At 52.8% G+C, this 16,526-nt stretch overlaps 1 long non-coding RNA gene across 1 annotated transcript; it reads left to right on the top strand.

Annotated features, from left to right (window-relative positions):
• Positions 1 to 322: 322 nt before the first annotated feature.
• LOC133265222 (uncharacterized) lies at positions 323 to 10,477 on the top strand. The gene is made up of 3 exons (XR_009741904.1): positions 323 to 473; positions 8,720 to 8,792; positions 8,958 to 10,477. It is a non-coding gene; the product is annotated as an uncharacterized LOC133265222 (long non-coding RNA).
• Positions 10,478 to 16,526: the final 6,049 nt, after the last annotated feature.

The following is a 16,526-nucleotide window of genomic DNA, read 5'->3' as shown; positions in this document are numbered from 1 at the left end:
TCCTAAAAGGGAAAAGCAGTGGAAAGCTCTGCAGCTCTATGCATTTTGGGGTTCATCACTGGTGCTGGCTCCCCTCTGATGCTCACCAGTGGGGAGGACCTAGGGATACCCAGTTAGGGAACAGCAGTGCTTCCATCTGGGGCTCCAGGTGCTCTCCATGAGCAAAGGGGCTGGAGCTAATGCTGCCCAGCTGCCCCTGCCTTGGTGGGTATATAGGGGATGGGAAGGGAGCAGAGGGGTTTGGACTGTGATCCTGTGGTTCTTGGTGAGAAAAGGGAGGCTGCTGGGCTCCAGAAGTATAGGGATGAGGACCACAGAGCTATGGTTGTGCATATGAGAGCTGAGAAAGAGGCAGCAGCTGAGCTTGAGAGGCAGGTAAAGCAGCATGGAGACACCGCTGAAGAAGGACCAGGAAACTGGGGCATAGATGCAGAAGGTGGGCAGCAGAGCAGAGGATGCTCCAGTGCATGCAGGTAAGCTGTGGGGCTATGGCAAAGCTGTGTGCATCCCCCAGCCCCGCTCCTGCAGGGGAGCAGTGCTCGTGCCAGGCTGGGCTGTGTGCCTGCGCTGCGATGGGGCTAAGGGATGTCCTCCTCCTCCTCAGCCATGTGTGAGCACAGATGGGCTGCAATGGGGGTGTGCAGGGGAGATGACAAGCATATTGGTGCTGATGTACTGTGGCACACACCGAGCACCCGCCTGCGGGAGCGGGCTGGCTGCTGGGGCCATGGCACAGAGCTGCTGCTGTGCCACCGGAGCCCTTCCTGCCCGGCAGCCTTGGGATGCAGCCCTGGCCTGGGGCAAATAGGGGGGTCCTGGAGCTGCAGGGCTGTGCCTGGTGGCAGTGGGAGCTGCTGAGGGCTGTCCCACCGTGACTGCGACCCTGCTCAACCCCACATGACTCAGGCATTGCCCTTCTGGGAGGTACCAGAGTCCCAGTGCTCTGATCCTGGATGGGGCTCTCCCAGCCCAAAGCCTCCAACCTGGCCTTTGTGAGAGGGCTGGCTCGCACCCCATTGATGCTGGGGCACTGATGCTGTGGATGGCTCCCTTCTGTTTCCCACTGTCTCTGTCCTCTGAAGCTCAGCTCTTTCCTTGCCTGTGAGTCTTTGCCTTTGGGGTCATGATTGCACACCTTTGCATGGGGTGTTCCTGCCTTTGCCATCCCCCCGATGCACCATGGGGGTCTGTTTTAGTGTCACAATCCCAAAGAGCCCATCTGCAGCAGGCTGAGCCTTTGGAGCAGTCTGAGCATGCAGAAAGCATCTGCATGACCTCCTTTCAGGTGACACCTTATTTTCTCCTCTCTCCTTCCCTTCTGCTCTTACCATTAAGGTCTGAAGCTCCATCTCTTCCTCTTTCCCTATTACTCCGCTCTCCCTTTGCTATTCCTTGCAGGGATCTCTTTTTTCTCCCTCCCTGCCAAGGTGCTTCCCTTCTGTTGGGTTTTCCTCTCCTCTTTTGCTTTGTTCCTGCATTCCCTCCTGGTTTCTCCCACTTCCTCTGTCCTCTTCACCTCTCTGACACCATCCTCCCCTCCCACTGCAGCCCCAGCATCTCCCTGCTCCCTCTCGGCTCTGTGCAGGCAATGGGGCTGGACCCCTCCATCCCATTGCTGGCCATGGGGTCTTTTCTTGGCGAGGTGTTGGCTGGCAAGTGGAAAACCCCAGGGGAATGAGCTCAACTTGGCTGTCACCTGCAGTGATTGGTTTCTGCCTCTCTCGCAGGGTGTTGTGTCCTGTGAGCAAGCGGCTGTTGGGGGAAGCACATTTTTCTTGCTCACTGGGAGTTCCTGCTTGTTGTTTTTATAAATCAGTATTTATTGGCCTAATTATTGCAGATGCAGGGCCCGATAAAGGTGACTGTGATTGCAATATCTGATAATGAATTTCATAACAAACCTGCTGAGCCTGAAAGCTGCCAGCAGGAAAGGCATTATGTCAGGTTAATGACAGCGAGGAGAAACCTCCCCACCAAGCTGCTTTCTCCCATCTCCAAAGCATGAAGGGCCTCTGATGGAGGCTGCTGGAGCACCTCAGGCCAGTCCAGTGCTGCACCCCAATGCGTCTGGGGCTTCTCCATTGCTTTCCCTTGATGGGAGATGCTTTGGAGGATGGAGAGTTGTGAGGAGGCTCAGGTCCTGCCAGGGTCAGGCAATAGGTGTGCAGCAGCACCCAGAGGTGCTCATGTCTCTGCTCCCACTTCCTTCCCAACTTAATCCCACTATGTGAAAGCCAAATGTGAGGCATAGGGAAAGTGGCTCAAATCCACTGCTGTAAATGGATTAATTTAGTAAGTCAGTGGAGGGAAAGGCTTTCCAATAGTGATGCTGGTGCCTGCTCTCACCTCCTGGCCCTATGTGTGCCCCCTGAATTTCCTCTGCCTGTTCCCCACCATGCATGGGCTGCCCTGGGTCAGTCCTGCCCATAGGGCACACTGAGATGGAGCAGGTCAGCAGTGGTTGTGCTGTGGGAAGTGATGCTGCTCCTGCAGGATGCTCGTGTTGGAGGTTTATAGGTGCAGAGACAGTGATACTGCGGCCACAGGGCATCAAGTGGTGTGGGCCCATCTGCTGCTCAAGTAAGGATGGAGAACTTGTGCTGGTGTGCAATCCTTGCCCTCTGCTCCAAATGCTGCCTGGTCATGGGGGCTCCCAGCTCTTGCCTTGTCTTGGTCCTTCTCAGTGCTTGTGATGGTCCTGGTCAGGTCAGAGTGCCTGTGGGTCTACTCCCTGTGAAAGGCTCTTCCCAGAGTTTGGACCTGATCTGCAGGTCAGGGTGCAATGGGCTTTCAGTCAATGCGTGGCTCTGCTGAGCACAGGTGTGTGCTGCTCCGTGTTCCTCTGATCCAAGAGCCAGCTCTGTCCCACTGCAGAAACTGGGGTGATTTCCTAGAGCTTGATCAGACCCAGAGCATGGCTTCACATCACTGAAACCTGGGCTTGGAGATTTTGCTTTAGTTCCCTCACCAGCACCAGGAGTAAGTGTGAAAGGGAAGGAATAAAGACCAGAAGAGAATATTTTCTTTTCAATAATGCAGAGAAGCACAGGCAGGAGGATGTACAAATGTGATTTACTCCTTTGCCCCTGTTATTGCTGCTGATGGCTGCCGTACCCCAGCTGTATCTCAGGGGGCCAGGGGAATTGCTTGCCCTATGTAATGTGCGGATGCCTGTGTTGAGCCTTCTCTCCCCAACCACCAGCAAAGGGCTGGAGCTGCTTGCTTTGTACCTTTAATATTTGGTTGGCAGCTGCTGTGTTTGATGCTGCTCAATGTGGGAGCAAATTGGATTAACTGAAACGTATTCACTGGGATAAGCAGGGGAAAAGCCCTGCTTGTGTGCAGGGCTGTGTGCAGGGACTGGTGCCTGTGGAAGGTGGTTGGGCTCCTGGGGCAGGAAAAGCTCAGACCCTGGACTTGCTCTGAGGATGGGGTGGGAAAGGGATATTGGGGGGCCACGGTCCCATCACCATCAGCTCTTTGCAGCAGGATCTTGCTGTTGACAGTGTCAATAGTGATTTATTGGTGTTATGAGCCATGCACATGAGGATGCTCATCTACAGCAGATGAAGCTTTCAGTAGTACAGTCAATAACAGGAGGACATGGATACCTTGGGAAAACTTGCAGAGGAATTTGGGAGATGTGTCTGGATAACTGAGTGCCAAGCACTGCATTCATCCTACTGCAAACAGAGAGCTGTGGTTTGGTTGTCTCTGCACCTACAAATGACCCTCCCTTGCCCAGGAGGGGACCAGGGCACAGGAGAGATGCAGGCAGAAGGCTGGTGTCAGTGCCCCCCCCCTGCCTGATGCTCAGCAAGCTGCCAGGGCTATATCCTGCCCTGCTCAGCCCACAGAACACTGTTATTTCATTACTCTCATGTCATTTCCTCCTGGCTGATCCTGTTGTCATATTGCAGAAATAACTTCCCGCTGTTCCCTAAGGAGGAGCAGGCTTGGGAGGCCAGGACAGCCCTCCTCTCTTCCCTGCTTGTCCCTAAGACTGCCATAAGGTTTGTGAAGCCTTTGATTCCTTCTAACTCTTAGCATCAGGGATGCATTAAAAGCAGCTCATGCAAATAACACCAACCAGTTGCTATCATCATCAAACCCTCCAAAGTCTAGTGGCAACTCAGCAAGGTCAGGATGAGGCCATGTCCCCATCCCAGACACCAAAATTGGCCACAGTGGCATTGTGGATCATTCCCCATTCCCTTTGAGTACCCAGCTTCTGTGGATGCTTGGCTTCCTTCTCCTGCTTGTGCCATCCCAGTGTCCTGGTCCCTCTGGCTCTCATTCTGGCTGGAGCATTCCTGGGGTGCTGTTGTGGAGCCTCATTAGCCATGGTTAAATGAGGAGTCAGGTGAATTCCAGCTCCAATGCCTGAAATACTGTTTCAATGCATAATATATGTCCGGGGGTAAATCTCTGCTTCTATTTAACCGTGGGGAAGAGCGTGCTGCTGAATGTTAAGTACGTTATCCCAGGAAACAAAGACTGTGCTGAGTGAATGACATGGCTAATGAATTAGTGAGGGGAGCAGGGCTGGCATCTCCCCTGCCTCGTGCTCCATTCACTGCACTGGGGGGGGGGTATTCCCAAGTGTAGGAGTGACAAATTACATGATCAATATGGACACTGATCCATGGTCTAATCTTGCTTAGCCCTGGTAAGCCCAAGATTGATCCAGATCTAATCTTGCTTATCCTGGACAAACCTGGGAGCAGATCCAGAGCCTAAGGTAATGCATCCTATGCAAATCCAGAACCGCCCTATTGATTTGCTGGTGTTGTCACCCTGCTTTCACCTTGCTGCAGAGGGCTTTATCTGCCCCTTGGTGTGCAATGCAATCAGGGCAGTCATCCTGATGGATTGGTGGCAGGGAGTGCCTGGCATCCCTGGCTGCAGGGCTGTGATTCCCTGCTCCTGTGGGGCTTCCTATGTAAGAGGGAGGCAGTTAAACACTGGCTGGGAATCAAGGAACCCTCCATTTGAGTCTCACCTGAGCAGTGAGAGCTCTCCTCGCTGTCTGAGGTGGTCAGGGAGCCATGTATCCCTATGGAAGGTGCAACCTAGATGAGGCTCTGCTCCCACCTCAAGAGCCCCTTGGTCTCCTTGCATGCTCTGGAGGTCTCCTGACCCTCCAGCTGTGGCTGCAGCGAGCAGAAGGGCTGTAACATCCCATGGTCCCCATTCTTTGCTGCATCTTTGCCCTGCAGAACCTCATCCTTGCAGCCAGCATCAATGGGCTCCAGTGAGTCAGGGGGCTCCTGCAAGGCCTTCCTGCAACACTGATAGCATCTCAGAGTAAAAAGGCCATGTGCTATTTAATGTCTAAAGGAATTGGATGGAGAGATATGAAGGTCCTGCACTCTGTGCCCTGGGCTCCTGGCTTCTGCACTGGGATGCAAACAGGTTGCTGTGTTTAAAGGGGGGATGTGTTCCAGCACCTCGAGGTGAGGGGCTCTCGCCCATCCTGCAGCATTCCCAGCTCCATGCAGGTGAGTTGTCAGAGCTTAAGTGCTGGGGGACTGAATCCTGCAGGCTTGGTGCCAGCTACATCTGTGCCTGCAGCCTGGCCCCGTGTTCTGCATTGCTTGGAGCTGGGAAGTGCTTTAGCAGTGTCAATACAACCCAGAAGGTTCTCAAACACTCCAAAAGCATTCCCTGAGAAAATAAGCTGCTTCCTCCCTGAACGGGAAATCATTCCAGATCCATCCCAATGTGCTTCTCTCATCAAAGGGGCCACTTTGTGCTTCTGAATCCAAGGGGAGGGGATGGGAATAAAACAAGGCTCTTGCTTGCGAAGTGCATCTCCCATGGCTGAATCCATCTGTGTTTCTCCTTTGGCGTGTGCAGGAGGGATCTTCCCACTGCAGCTGGGCACTTCACAGGCTCTGTGTGGTGCACGGGGAGGCCGATGGGGCTGGAGCAGCCCAGGTTTCTATGGCATCGTGCACGGCAGCTTTACTGCTCGGCTTCTCCAAGTTGATGGGGAGAAATTGCTTTTGTCAAGTCTAATTTCAGCTGAGCAGAGCAGGATAAACAAAGGGAGGTGTGGGCAAAGCAGATGGTTTGTCACAGAGCACGGAGCAGGCAGGAAGGCTGCGCAGCTTTTTATAGTGTGTGATGGCCTTTCCTTGCATCGAGCTATCCATCACTGTGCAATTCCCAGAATAAACCCGCCTTGTGCGATGTACGTGAAATAGCCAAATGTTACAGCGGGATGTTCGGTCCACACAGTGGTTGGGAGCATCTGCACAGCAGCTTCCTGCTTGGATCCTTGTTTGGAACCCCCTGTAGTGGCTGCTCATCCCAGGGACCCCACTGTGCTCCAGGTGGGACTTTCCTCTGCAGGCTGGTGGATGTGGCAGTGTCAGTGATGCTCCTTCTTGGCGTTATCAGGATTAACAAGGGGTTTGATCTCACCCCATGGTTCTCCCATCTGATCACACTCGGACCTCCTGATCCAGGTCAGGGATGTGGCTGAAGAAGCAGGGAAAGGAGGCATCTCGTGGCCCTGCTCTGCTTGGTGGTCTGGTGTGCATGGAGCTTTGTTATCTGTGCAGATACTGATGAGAGCATGGAGAAGCAGTGCTTGGTACCCACAGAGACCTCCCACCCCATTGTCTACCCTGCCTGAGGTGCTCCTACCACATGTTGTAGTGATGGGGTTTCCTCTCATGCCCTCCACTACATGATAAGGAGACTTCAGTGCCATCAGCCTGGTCCTGTTGCTGCTGTGGGTACAGGCAGGAGGCTGCCTGTGTCCAAGTGCCTCTGACCCCACTGCTGTGGCCCCGTGTCGGATCCAGCTGGGCAGCTGTGCTCTTTCCCAGCGCTGGTGCTCTGGGGGCACGGCCCAGATTGCTGGGTGTTTGTTTCAATAAGAACGATGCTGGTGTTTGCAAACCCTTTTAAATTGCTCTCAGCAAGTGCTTGTGTCTGGAGCAGAGTCTGCTCGCAGCAAAGCCTGCAGGAAGAGGAGGTCTGGGGGGTGGTGGTAGGAGCCTGAATCCTTGCCAGGTTTCCATCCTGCAGAGCGTGTCGGGGCCGGAGCAGGGATGTGCTGTGGCTGCTCCCTGCCTGCCTTTTTACAGCAGTCCCTGCTCCGCAACATCCTCATTAGAGCATCCCTGTGCAATTCCATATAATGAGCAAATATGAAGGAAATCAAAGTATGTTTGAACTCTGTTAATGAATAAAAAGAGGGCTAAATGCCTCCAATAACCTGTTTGCTGCGAATCTGCGCAACGCCTAAACCAGATCTGTCTGTATCAGCTCATGATGTGCAGGTGCCCGAAGCCATGGCAATCTCAGTGCCCGCATGATAGCAACAGCCAGACCCGGTGGGCACACGGTGGTGGCTGTGATTGCTGGAGATAAGTGACTTATTCAGACCTGAGTGTGCTTCATTGCCATGCGGGGCAGGAGCATCCCCTTGGGGAGCGCAGCAGGGGACAGCCCCCTGTGCTGCTGGCCTTGATAGCAGCGAGGAAAAGCAAGATATGCTTCCAGGCTTGGAGGGAAACGGAGTTCAAAGGAGGCTCCCAGGGGGGAACTGGCTCACATTAAAGACAACGGTCCCTGTGGCATTTACGTGCATTGCAAGAGGACTCTTTGGTGTTTATTTCCCTTTATGTGTTGCTCACAGGAGGCTGAGCAGTGGTGTTGCTGGGTATATGGGGTCCTCCATCCCAATGCGGGGTGAGCCTCTATTCCTGGCCGTGCAAGCAGCCACAAGCCTTGCTTGGGAAGGCAGGCAGGATTCCAAGGAGCTCTGTTTTCATTCTTCAGGCCTGGAAACCTCATCTTGGTCATGGGCTGGGTGTCCTGGCCTTCCCCTATGGGCAGACAGACACAGAGGGACAGCTGACCTGGCTCTGTGGTGCATCCTCCCAGCGCAACGCAGGTTTTGGGATGCCCTGTGTGGGTGATGGCTCCCATCAGTGGCTTCCTCCATCAGGACCCTCAGTGTCACCCAGTGCCAGCCCTGGCTCCGCAGCTGATTGCTTGCTAATTAAAGTAAATCATTGACAGATATTAAGTCTCTGCCGGGGGGGGGACTATTTTCACATAGTGCACCACACAAGTGCTGCTTCCCCCTTTGAACATGGTCATGTTAATGGGAATGATGGTTTATTCCCTGGCTGCAGGAGTGCTCGGTGCCCTGAGTCACTGCCACACCTCACCTGCATGAGGGTCCTGGGCTGGATGGAAAACCAGGGAGGGGATGTTCCAAGAGGGCATGTACATGGAGATGTGCTATGGGCAACTGCTTTCTCTAGCATCCCAGTGCCTTCCCCATTGGTCCCAAGCCTGGATCCCTGGTCCCAGTTCTGCATGGTGTCTGGGTGCCTATTCTTTGACCGAAGCAAGGGGGATGGCACTGAGGTGTCCCACCATTGCAAAGCTGGCTTTGCCGCTCCTCAGCGGGTCGCACGTTGGAGCAGGTCTCAAAAGGCAGCTCCTGTGTCAGGTAGGATGCTGTGTGCCCCCCTTGCTTTAGGGGTCACCCATGATGGTGGGAACATGAAGCTTCCAAAGATGCCCTCTAATAGACCAGTCCTGTTTACATCACCTGTAAACAAGATGAACACAAAACAGATTCATCTTTCACTGTTAATAGATGAAAATGATAGATGATCACAAAATAGCAGCTTAAAGAATACAGGTTTGGCTGAGGTAAACCACTTTTTCCTCTATTTCTTTCCATTAGGCACTGACCATTTACCCCAGGCCGAGCTCTGTCCTCATGGAACACCAGAGCTGGCTGGAGAGCAGCAGGCTGGGTGAGACAGCTCTCCTGATGGACTGAGGTGAGATGAAGTGGGCAAACCAAAGGGACTGTGAGATGGAGGATGCAGCCTGTCATGTTACCTCCAGTTCTTTTAAAGAATAATACTAATAGGGCAGGAAGCTATTCCTACCTGATCTGTGGTCTTCTCTTGCTCCAGGACAGGATTTGGCCTGCAGAGCAGAGAGGGGGGTTTGCAGCATTGGCAACAACATGCTGTGATTCAAGAGCGATCCTTTAAACAAGGTTATTACTCACTTTACCAGGCACAGCTATCCATTATGGTTAATAGAACACCACATAAGTGATTCTCAGCCCGATCCAAACAATATATCTTGCGGCCCAGCTGGACTCGCTTTTATTCTTACCTCTCACTGGAGGATGTGTTGGCATCAGCAGACATGGAGATGCTGGTACCTGATAGTGTGGACAGCCAAGATCTGCTGCTTTCCAAGGGGATGAGTGATGTGAGCTGTTGGATGGGAAGCAGTTGCCACCTCCCTGCCATGTCCTTCTCCGAAGGACAGGATCCATGTTGGCCATGGTGCAGTGGAAAGAAGCCTGTCTGGGTTGCCTGTACTCGCTCCATAACAAGAGGGTGGCCTCTCGATAGACTATACTTCATGCTTTCCATCACTATAGCTGCTGTTTTGGCTGCATGAAGGGTGATGTCTCACTGCCCTGGAGCAGATGAGGTTTGCAGGCTGGGGACGGGGAGAAGGACCAGCTTGGGCTGCAAGAGGAAGGCTTTGTCCTGACAATCCTGCTGGAAATGAAGTCCAGGGATTTGCTGTGGAGATGCGCCTGATGCAAGGCTGGTGACAGGGCTCCCTTCAGGACAGGAATCAGTAATCAGCCATCCTGCCTGCACACTGTCCCTGTATCCAGCACTGTGCCTGTCCTGCAAGGCTCTGGGAGCAGCTCAAGTAGCACCAGGGCAGCAGCAGGGGCCATTCCCTGCCAGGATGTGATTATCCCACAAACAAGGAGCTTGTGGTACCCACCTGCACTAGAGCAGCCAGCACTGGCTCTGGGCATGCTGGTGGCTGGCTGGGGGCTCTGCTCCATGCCAGCCATCTGGAATCTTCATGAGACACCATGTTTGGTTATCACCATGACACAACAAATCCTAGCAGAGTATTAATCACTGCTTGGAACAGCATCCACCCTAGGTTTAGTTATGGTAAGCTACGCCAGGCCTTGTCTGACAGTGTGTAGCCATCTGAAGAGCCCAGATTCCAGGCATTTTCCAAGCTTTTTCTCCCTTCTCTCATAGGCAATGTGTGCCATTCACATCTCAGAGTGCTCTGCTGGAACACCACCCATAGCCTGGTTATGCTGTAGTGTGGGAACATCAGATGGTGCAGGTGAGGTGCCCTCATGTGTGAGTCTCGTTTTGGTGGGTGAAAATGGTCAATGTGGTGATGCTGGGGGGGGAGATGGGGCTTTGATGGGTGAATTCTGTGACTTCCCTACATCTGCATTCAGAGAAGGGAGTGATGGGGAGGGGCATGTCGGGATCAGTGCCTGGACTGCTGGCTGCTGGTGTGGGATACAGGCAGCATCAGAAACACCAAACTGCAGGATGCTGCTAACCAGTATCAGTGAGGATCCAGAGCCAGTATCCCAAATGCAAGCACCTTGGTGGGATGTGGGATGGAGCTGGCGCCTGGCCCTGTGGCTGCTGCACATCTGCATCGGCTGCTCCGGATAAGGAATGCTCCTGGAATCTCCCAGCTGGTGCTCAGGGCTGCAGCAAGAGCTGTATATCCCAGGAATGCTCTCTCCTGTCTGCTGCCTGCTGGGCAGGAGCCCTGTGGCTCTGGTGGAAGAGCAAGTGAATGCTTAGGAGCTGTGAGCTCTCTGCCAGGGCCAGCTATCTAATCCCTGCTGGAAGAGGGAAGCATGGCAGTCTCTTTCCCACCCCAGGGGGTGGGATGTAGGAATAAAGAGGGAGAAAAGTAGAAAGGAGAATGTAGAACAAGTGATTTAATTGTGTTTGTGACTGGTTTGAAGGTGGAATGGATGGTGCTGGAGCACTGAGCAGGTTGCTGGGCTCTATTTGTAGCCACTCAGAGCAGGCACACTGCTCTATTTCTCTAAATCACTGCCCTTTCTCTCTTGTCTCTATTCCCCTGACCTTCGCTATCTGTTTGCCCATGCAAGAACCCAGAGGCTGAATTAAGATGGGCTATTTGTAAGCAGGGCAGGAAGAGCAGAGATTCTCCCATCACATAGGATAACCTTTGCCAGCAGGGAAAGGGGCTTCTGCAGAGCAAAGTTTGGTTGCCTCTAACTCATCCATGTCATTGCTGTGATGTAAACCCTGTCTGTTCCTCACCCGTGTGGGTACCAGCACGCATGGTTTGTAAAGGCAGGCAGGCATCCAAGCCCCCATCCCAAACATCCACCACACAACTGTGCCCTGAGCTGCATTGCAGCGCTCCCCTGCTCCGGCACGCTCCAATGGCACAGATTGCAATTGCCTTGTGCTTCCTTGTCTGCTCTCCCTCTTCTCTCCTCCTCGCTTTTAATCTTTGCTTAACTTGTTGTGCAGGCAATTGCGTGGCATTTAGTGCGTGGTGATGGGTGTTTGGGGCCTGTGCTGGAAATACGGCTCATTATCTGGAGTGGATAATATTAAGCACTTTTCTCTGTTGGCCATTTGATCACAAGGTTATCCTGGTTGAAGGGTTTATGTGCTGGAATTGCTTGCAAGGGAAATATTGAGCCGGCATGGCTGGAACTTGTGTCTCCCCACAGGCTGCTAGTGCAGGTGTGCTGTGGCGATGGCGGAGCATCCCGGAGCGGGGCCAGCAGCTCTGTTCAGACCCTCAGGTCACCTTTTCTTGTGAAGGATGGGATTAAATCAACTGAGCTGCATGGTTCTTATTGATGTGACCCTGCAGCAGGCCATGGGATGGCTGTCGGTCACCTCTGAGGGTGCTGTTTGGTGCTGGATGCTGACCTGGGTGGTGATGAGGGCTCAGTAGTGCGCCTGGTGCTCACTCTATCCCCTGTCCCAATGGGGATACTTGTTACCCTGCTCCATCCTGGCCTCTCAGCTGATGCAGCACCAGAGATGCTGCTTCTGGCATTAACATCTCCTAATGTGCCCTGTGGGAAATGGCCTGAGAGCCATCAAGTAGCCACTGGGTAGTTGTGGGACATGGGCCAGCGAAATGTGGGAGAGGCTGCAACACCTATTACAGCCCCTTGAATCATGCAGTGTGTTTTACTTTGCACTTTAATAGACCATATTAATGCACTGGCACATGGTGCCCAGGGAAGCTGTGGCTGCCCCATCCCTGGGCCAGGTTGGACAGGGCTTGGAACAACCTGCTGTAGTGGAAGGTGTTGGGGTATGAACTGGATGAGCTTCAAGGTCCTTTCCAACACAAACCAGGCTGGAATTCCATGGTCTATCCTGATTGTCTTACCCTTAACTCTGCCCAGTGCAGCCCAGCTCCCTGCTGCACCCTGTGCTGCCTTCCTTCCCATGTGATGAGCCTGCCAGGCTCCATTGGTACCTCCAGAAAGCACCATCCTATTAGTGCTGCTTCTCCCCACTCTTTGCTTCCAGGCAGGCTGTGCACATCAGGAGTGGCTCCAGCAGGTTTCCTCTGGACCAGCACCAGTGTGGGAGCAGAGAACCAGCTCTGCACCTGCCACTGCTTTAATACAGGCTGTAAATCAGATTATAACTGCCTGTCTGGCTCTGCATTGTGGACTCCGTGATTATTCAGCATTATGTAATCTCTGATAAAAGATGCTGCATCAGTAAAAGTGAATTAAACTATTGAGTGATAGGAGCTTATCGAATCGCTTGGAGTGATGCTGTCCTCCCTTTGGCTCTTTAACCTCTGCTGTGGCAGGAGCATGCCGGGCGCTGCCCTTGCTAACAGCCAGAGAACCCTGCTGACTGGGGTGGAATTGCTGCACTACAAATAAAGTTCCATCTCAGCTGTGAAAGACAGGGGTTTTGTAGTCTAAGGACTCAATATTTTATAGCAGTGGTCCCTTATCTGCATCGTGTGCAAGCAGAGTTACACAGGGATGTCTGCGAGGCGAGCGGATGCTCGATAAAGCTTGGCTCTTGGAGTGCTGATGGGCAGGGACTGCCTTCATTCCCAAACCTCTTGGGGGTGGACATGCATTGAATTCCCACATTAGGAGAGGGGGGAAAAAAGCATGCTTAGTTCTAAGCTGAGCATTTTGTCTTATTCTCCAGACACCCCCATACAAACAATATTGTCTTTTCTCTCCTTTTCAGGCCTTCTCTTTCTCCACGCGCAGCAGCTGGCTGATGGCTGAGGGATTTTGCTGTGTGTTTTCCTATTGCTTCATTTTCTTTCTCTGTGCTACGGGGTTTTATGTTTTCTTTCTGCTTTGCTGTGATATTAGAAACATTGCTAGGGGAAAGCAGAAAAAAGCAGCACAAGCCTAAACTGTAACTCCTGACACCCAGGTGCTTTGAAAAGCTTTCAAGTTTTGCAGAACTGGATAAGCAAAGAAAGGAGGGGTGGGGGGAATAAACCTACATCATTTATTTGACTTCACCCAGTAGCTGAAAGGGAAAGGTGCCGGGAAAGGGGGAAAAACAACACTTCAGAAATGTGAAATTAAAAGAAAGGCTCTGAAAAATTAAAAAGATAAAGGTGGTCTTTGATGTTTAACACAAAATCTTCAGCTTTAGACCTATTTTGTGCATGTGTGTTGGAGCAATGGGGTGCTGGGGGAGATGGGTCCCCATTGCTGCAGTAGTGATGAGGATGGATGGCTGGGGCAGGGCATCAGGAAGCCTTTGCTATGGAGAGAGGCAGGGTGGGTGTTGAGCCCCAGACCCCACCAGCCTCTGCAGCAGCATGGAAGATGCAGGCAGGGGATGAGACGGATGAGAGCATCGCGCTGCCCGGTCTGCAGTGTCATCCCCTGCTTGTCCTTCTCTCTCACCCCCTGCACAGGGGATGTTGAATAAAAAACCTCAGGCTTGACAGCCTGCTGATACCATAGTTTTAAATATACATGTTTGAGATCCTGAGATTTACTTTCTGACAGGTACAAGGGAGACAGCTCTGAGTGCTGGGCTGGAAAGTCGTTCGCATTAGCACTCAAACAAAGGGCTGCAAGCTGCACCACTTGCTTTTAATTAAAAGCTTTCCTTATTTTACAGCGTGGGCAGAGCCAGTATCTTCATTACACGCTTCCTGTACCCATCAGTGAGCCGGGTGAGTGACAGGTCACAGCGCTGCTCCCTCCAGACCCGCATCCTGATGTTGAGGGCAGCACACCGGTACCAAGGGGGATGATGCAGCTCCCCAGTGACCATGGACATGGGGACCACATTGCCAGCACCTCCCTGCCCATGCCCTCTGGGCATTGACAGGCACATCACAACAGGAAAGTCAGGCTTTGGATAAACTAATTGTGTTGCAAGGAGTGGAGCGAAGTGTTTAGGTTTCAGAGCCAATGTGTGGCATCTTTATTAATGTGCCTACTTGAGTTCTCTGGGACGCGATGTTTTCTCCTCGCCCTGGCTATCCATCTGAACTGATAATAGGACTATTAATCCATTTTGTTGACAGCCCTCGCAGACCTCCAGTGAGGCAGGAGACAGGGAGGGGTGGGCATGCAATCGATGCCTGGTCTATTCTGAAGGGATCCTGCCACAGCCTCTGGCAAGCTGAGTGTTAGCTGAGGGTGAAAGGACGGAGAGTTAGCCAAGGTTATAGGTGCTGTGCAGCCTGGCTTCTTCTTGGTCACCTGGAGACCATCTGCAGAAGGCCATTGAGATACAAGTTCTAGTTCATTTAGATGATCTTTAAGGTTCCTTCCAACCCAAACTATTCTCTACAGAAGCCAAACCTGCAGGGGACCCTGTGCTTCAGGGATACTGACACAGGGGTTATACACCATGGACCCACTCAGAACCCTTGTACCAGTCACTTAATCCCCCTCCATACCTCTATGGAGATGAAGTGTTTCTGATTTCAGGTCCTTTTCAAGCTACACATGGCCTGGCACAGCATCCATCGGGCACAGCATCCATTGTGCCAGTGGTTCCCTTTACAGCAGCAGAAATAGGTATTTGGAAAGGAATACAAAATGCAGGTCTGTGATACAGAAAGACAAATTCCAGTGGAAGAAGCCCTGGAAAAGGAGGTGCATCCCTGCCCAGCTCTCGCTCCTCTGCTCATCCACTGCCAGGGGCTGATCCCTTTCTATTCAGCCTGATCCTGTCTGGTTTCAACTATCTGCAGCCACAGAACTCTTTCCCTCCAGGGAACCACATCGCAATCCCTGTCGGCAGAGGGGATTTTTTTCCCCCTCTGTGACATTCAACCTAAACACTCCATTTCTTCATTTCCTGTCATCTCTTGTGGTGATGCCCCTTGTACTCCCGACAATAATTCCTTCCCTCCCTATTTACTCCAGCCGGATTGTAAGGCTCTTAAGTTTGTCTCCCCATGGCCAGCTCTTAACCAAGTGATATATATGTTTAAGCCTTTTAATCTGCCTTTGGATATCAGTCTCTCTGTGCCTTTGATCCTTTGTGTGGCTTCCCTCTGAACTGCGGCCAATTCATTGGTGCTGATGGGCTCCAGCTCCAGCCACACCTGAGCATCCCAGTGTTTCCATGGGCTCTTGGAGCAACACCAGGGGCTGGCCTGATGCTGCAGGCTCCTGGGTCCTCGTTGCTGTCACACAGACGATCACTGGGGTGTCACCTGGGTGCTTGGCTGCCCATCATTACTCCCATTTGCACCCATTTGTGTCCCATTTGCACGCAGTTGTTGAGGGCACTGCTCTTTCTGCCCCTGTTTCTGATCTCACCAGGCCCTTTTGGTGTTAATTTTCTGTGCTTGTTGGAGTTCACAGCAACTCCCAGCCACAGCATCCTCTGCCAAATTCGTTAATGCGTAGTTTACTCCCTCTTTCCAGGTCATTAATGAGGGTAGTAAATGAGAGCAGGCCTAACCTAGATCCCAGCAGTACCCCGTAAACACCCCCCCCTGTTTCTAATTACCCTTTGTTTATGAGCTTTCAGCCAGGTTTTCAATCCACATGGATTTGAGTCATCAAAAAGTATGTTTCCGAAGAAGACTTCAAGGATGCGGGAGCAAAGGCTCCAGCCACGTCTGCCTGCCCCATTCCCAGGTCATGGTGATCCACGCTGCTGTTTTCTGGGGGGGGAAAAAAAACTGGTAAAGACTCTTCTTTCTTCTTTGTGCCTCACTCCCTTCCTCCGGGAGCAGGTGGACCCTATATCCCCTAGGGAAGAAAGGGGGGGGGGGGCGGGGGCTAGGGGTACGGTGTCCCCCCTGGAGGTGGTGGTGTCCCTGGGGATGGTATCCATGGATGGATGTTGTCCCGAGGGAATGGTGTCTATGGATGGGGATGGTATCAATGAATGGATGTTGTCCCAAGGGAATGGTGTCTATGGATGGGGATGTCCAGGGGGGATAGTATCCATGGATGGATGTTGTCCCAAGGGAATGGTGTCTGTGGATGGGGATGGTATCGATGGATGGATGCTGTCCCGAGGGAATGGTGCCGTGGATGGGGTACCCCGTAGCTCCCCATGCATCGTGTGGGCCAGACGGGTTCCCGATTCCCGCGGTGTGGTGCGGTCCCTGCCGCTCCGCATCCCGACATTGGCCGCTAGATGGCACCGTTGTGCCTGGGAAGGCGCAGCGGGGCCCGACGGCGCGGCCAGGCCGGGGCCGGG

Source organism: Pezoporus flaviventris, unplaced genomic scaffold, assembly GCF_033815535.1.
Source record: "Pezoporus flaviventris isolate CSIRO_AGI_PZ_B2104156 unplaced genomic scaffold, CSIRO_AGI_Pfla_v1 ptg000005l, whole genome shotgun sequence".
Taxonomy (NCBI): Eukaryota; Metazoa; Chordata; class Aves; order Psittaciformes; family Psittacidae; genus Pezoporus; species Pezoporus flaviventris.
Note: the sequence above shows the minus strand (reverse complement) of the source record. Positions and strands in the feature narration are given on the sequence as shown.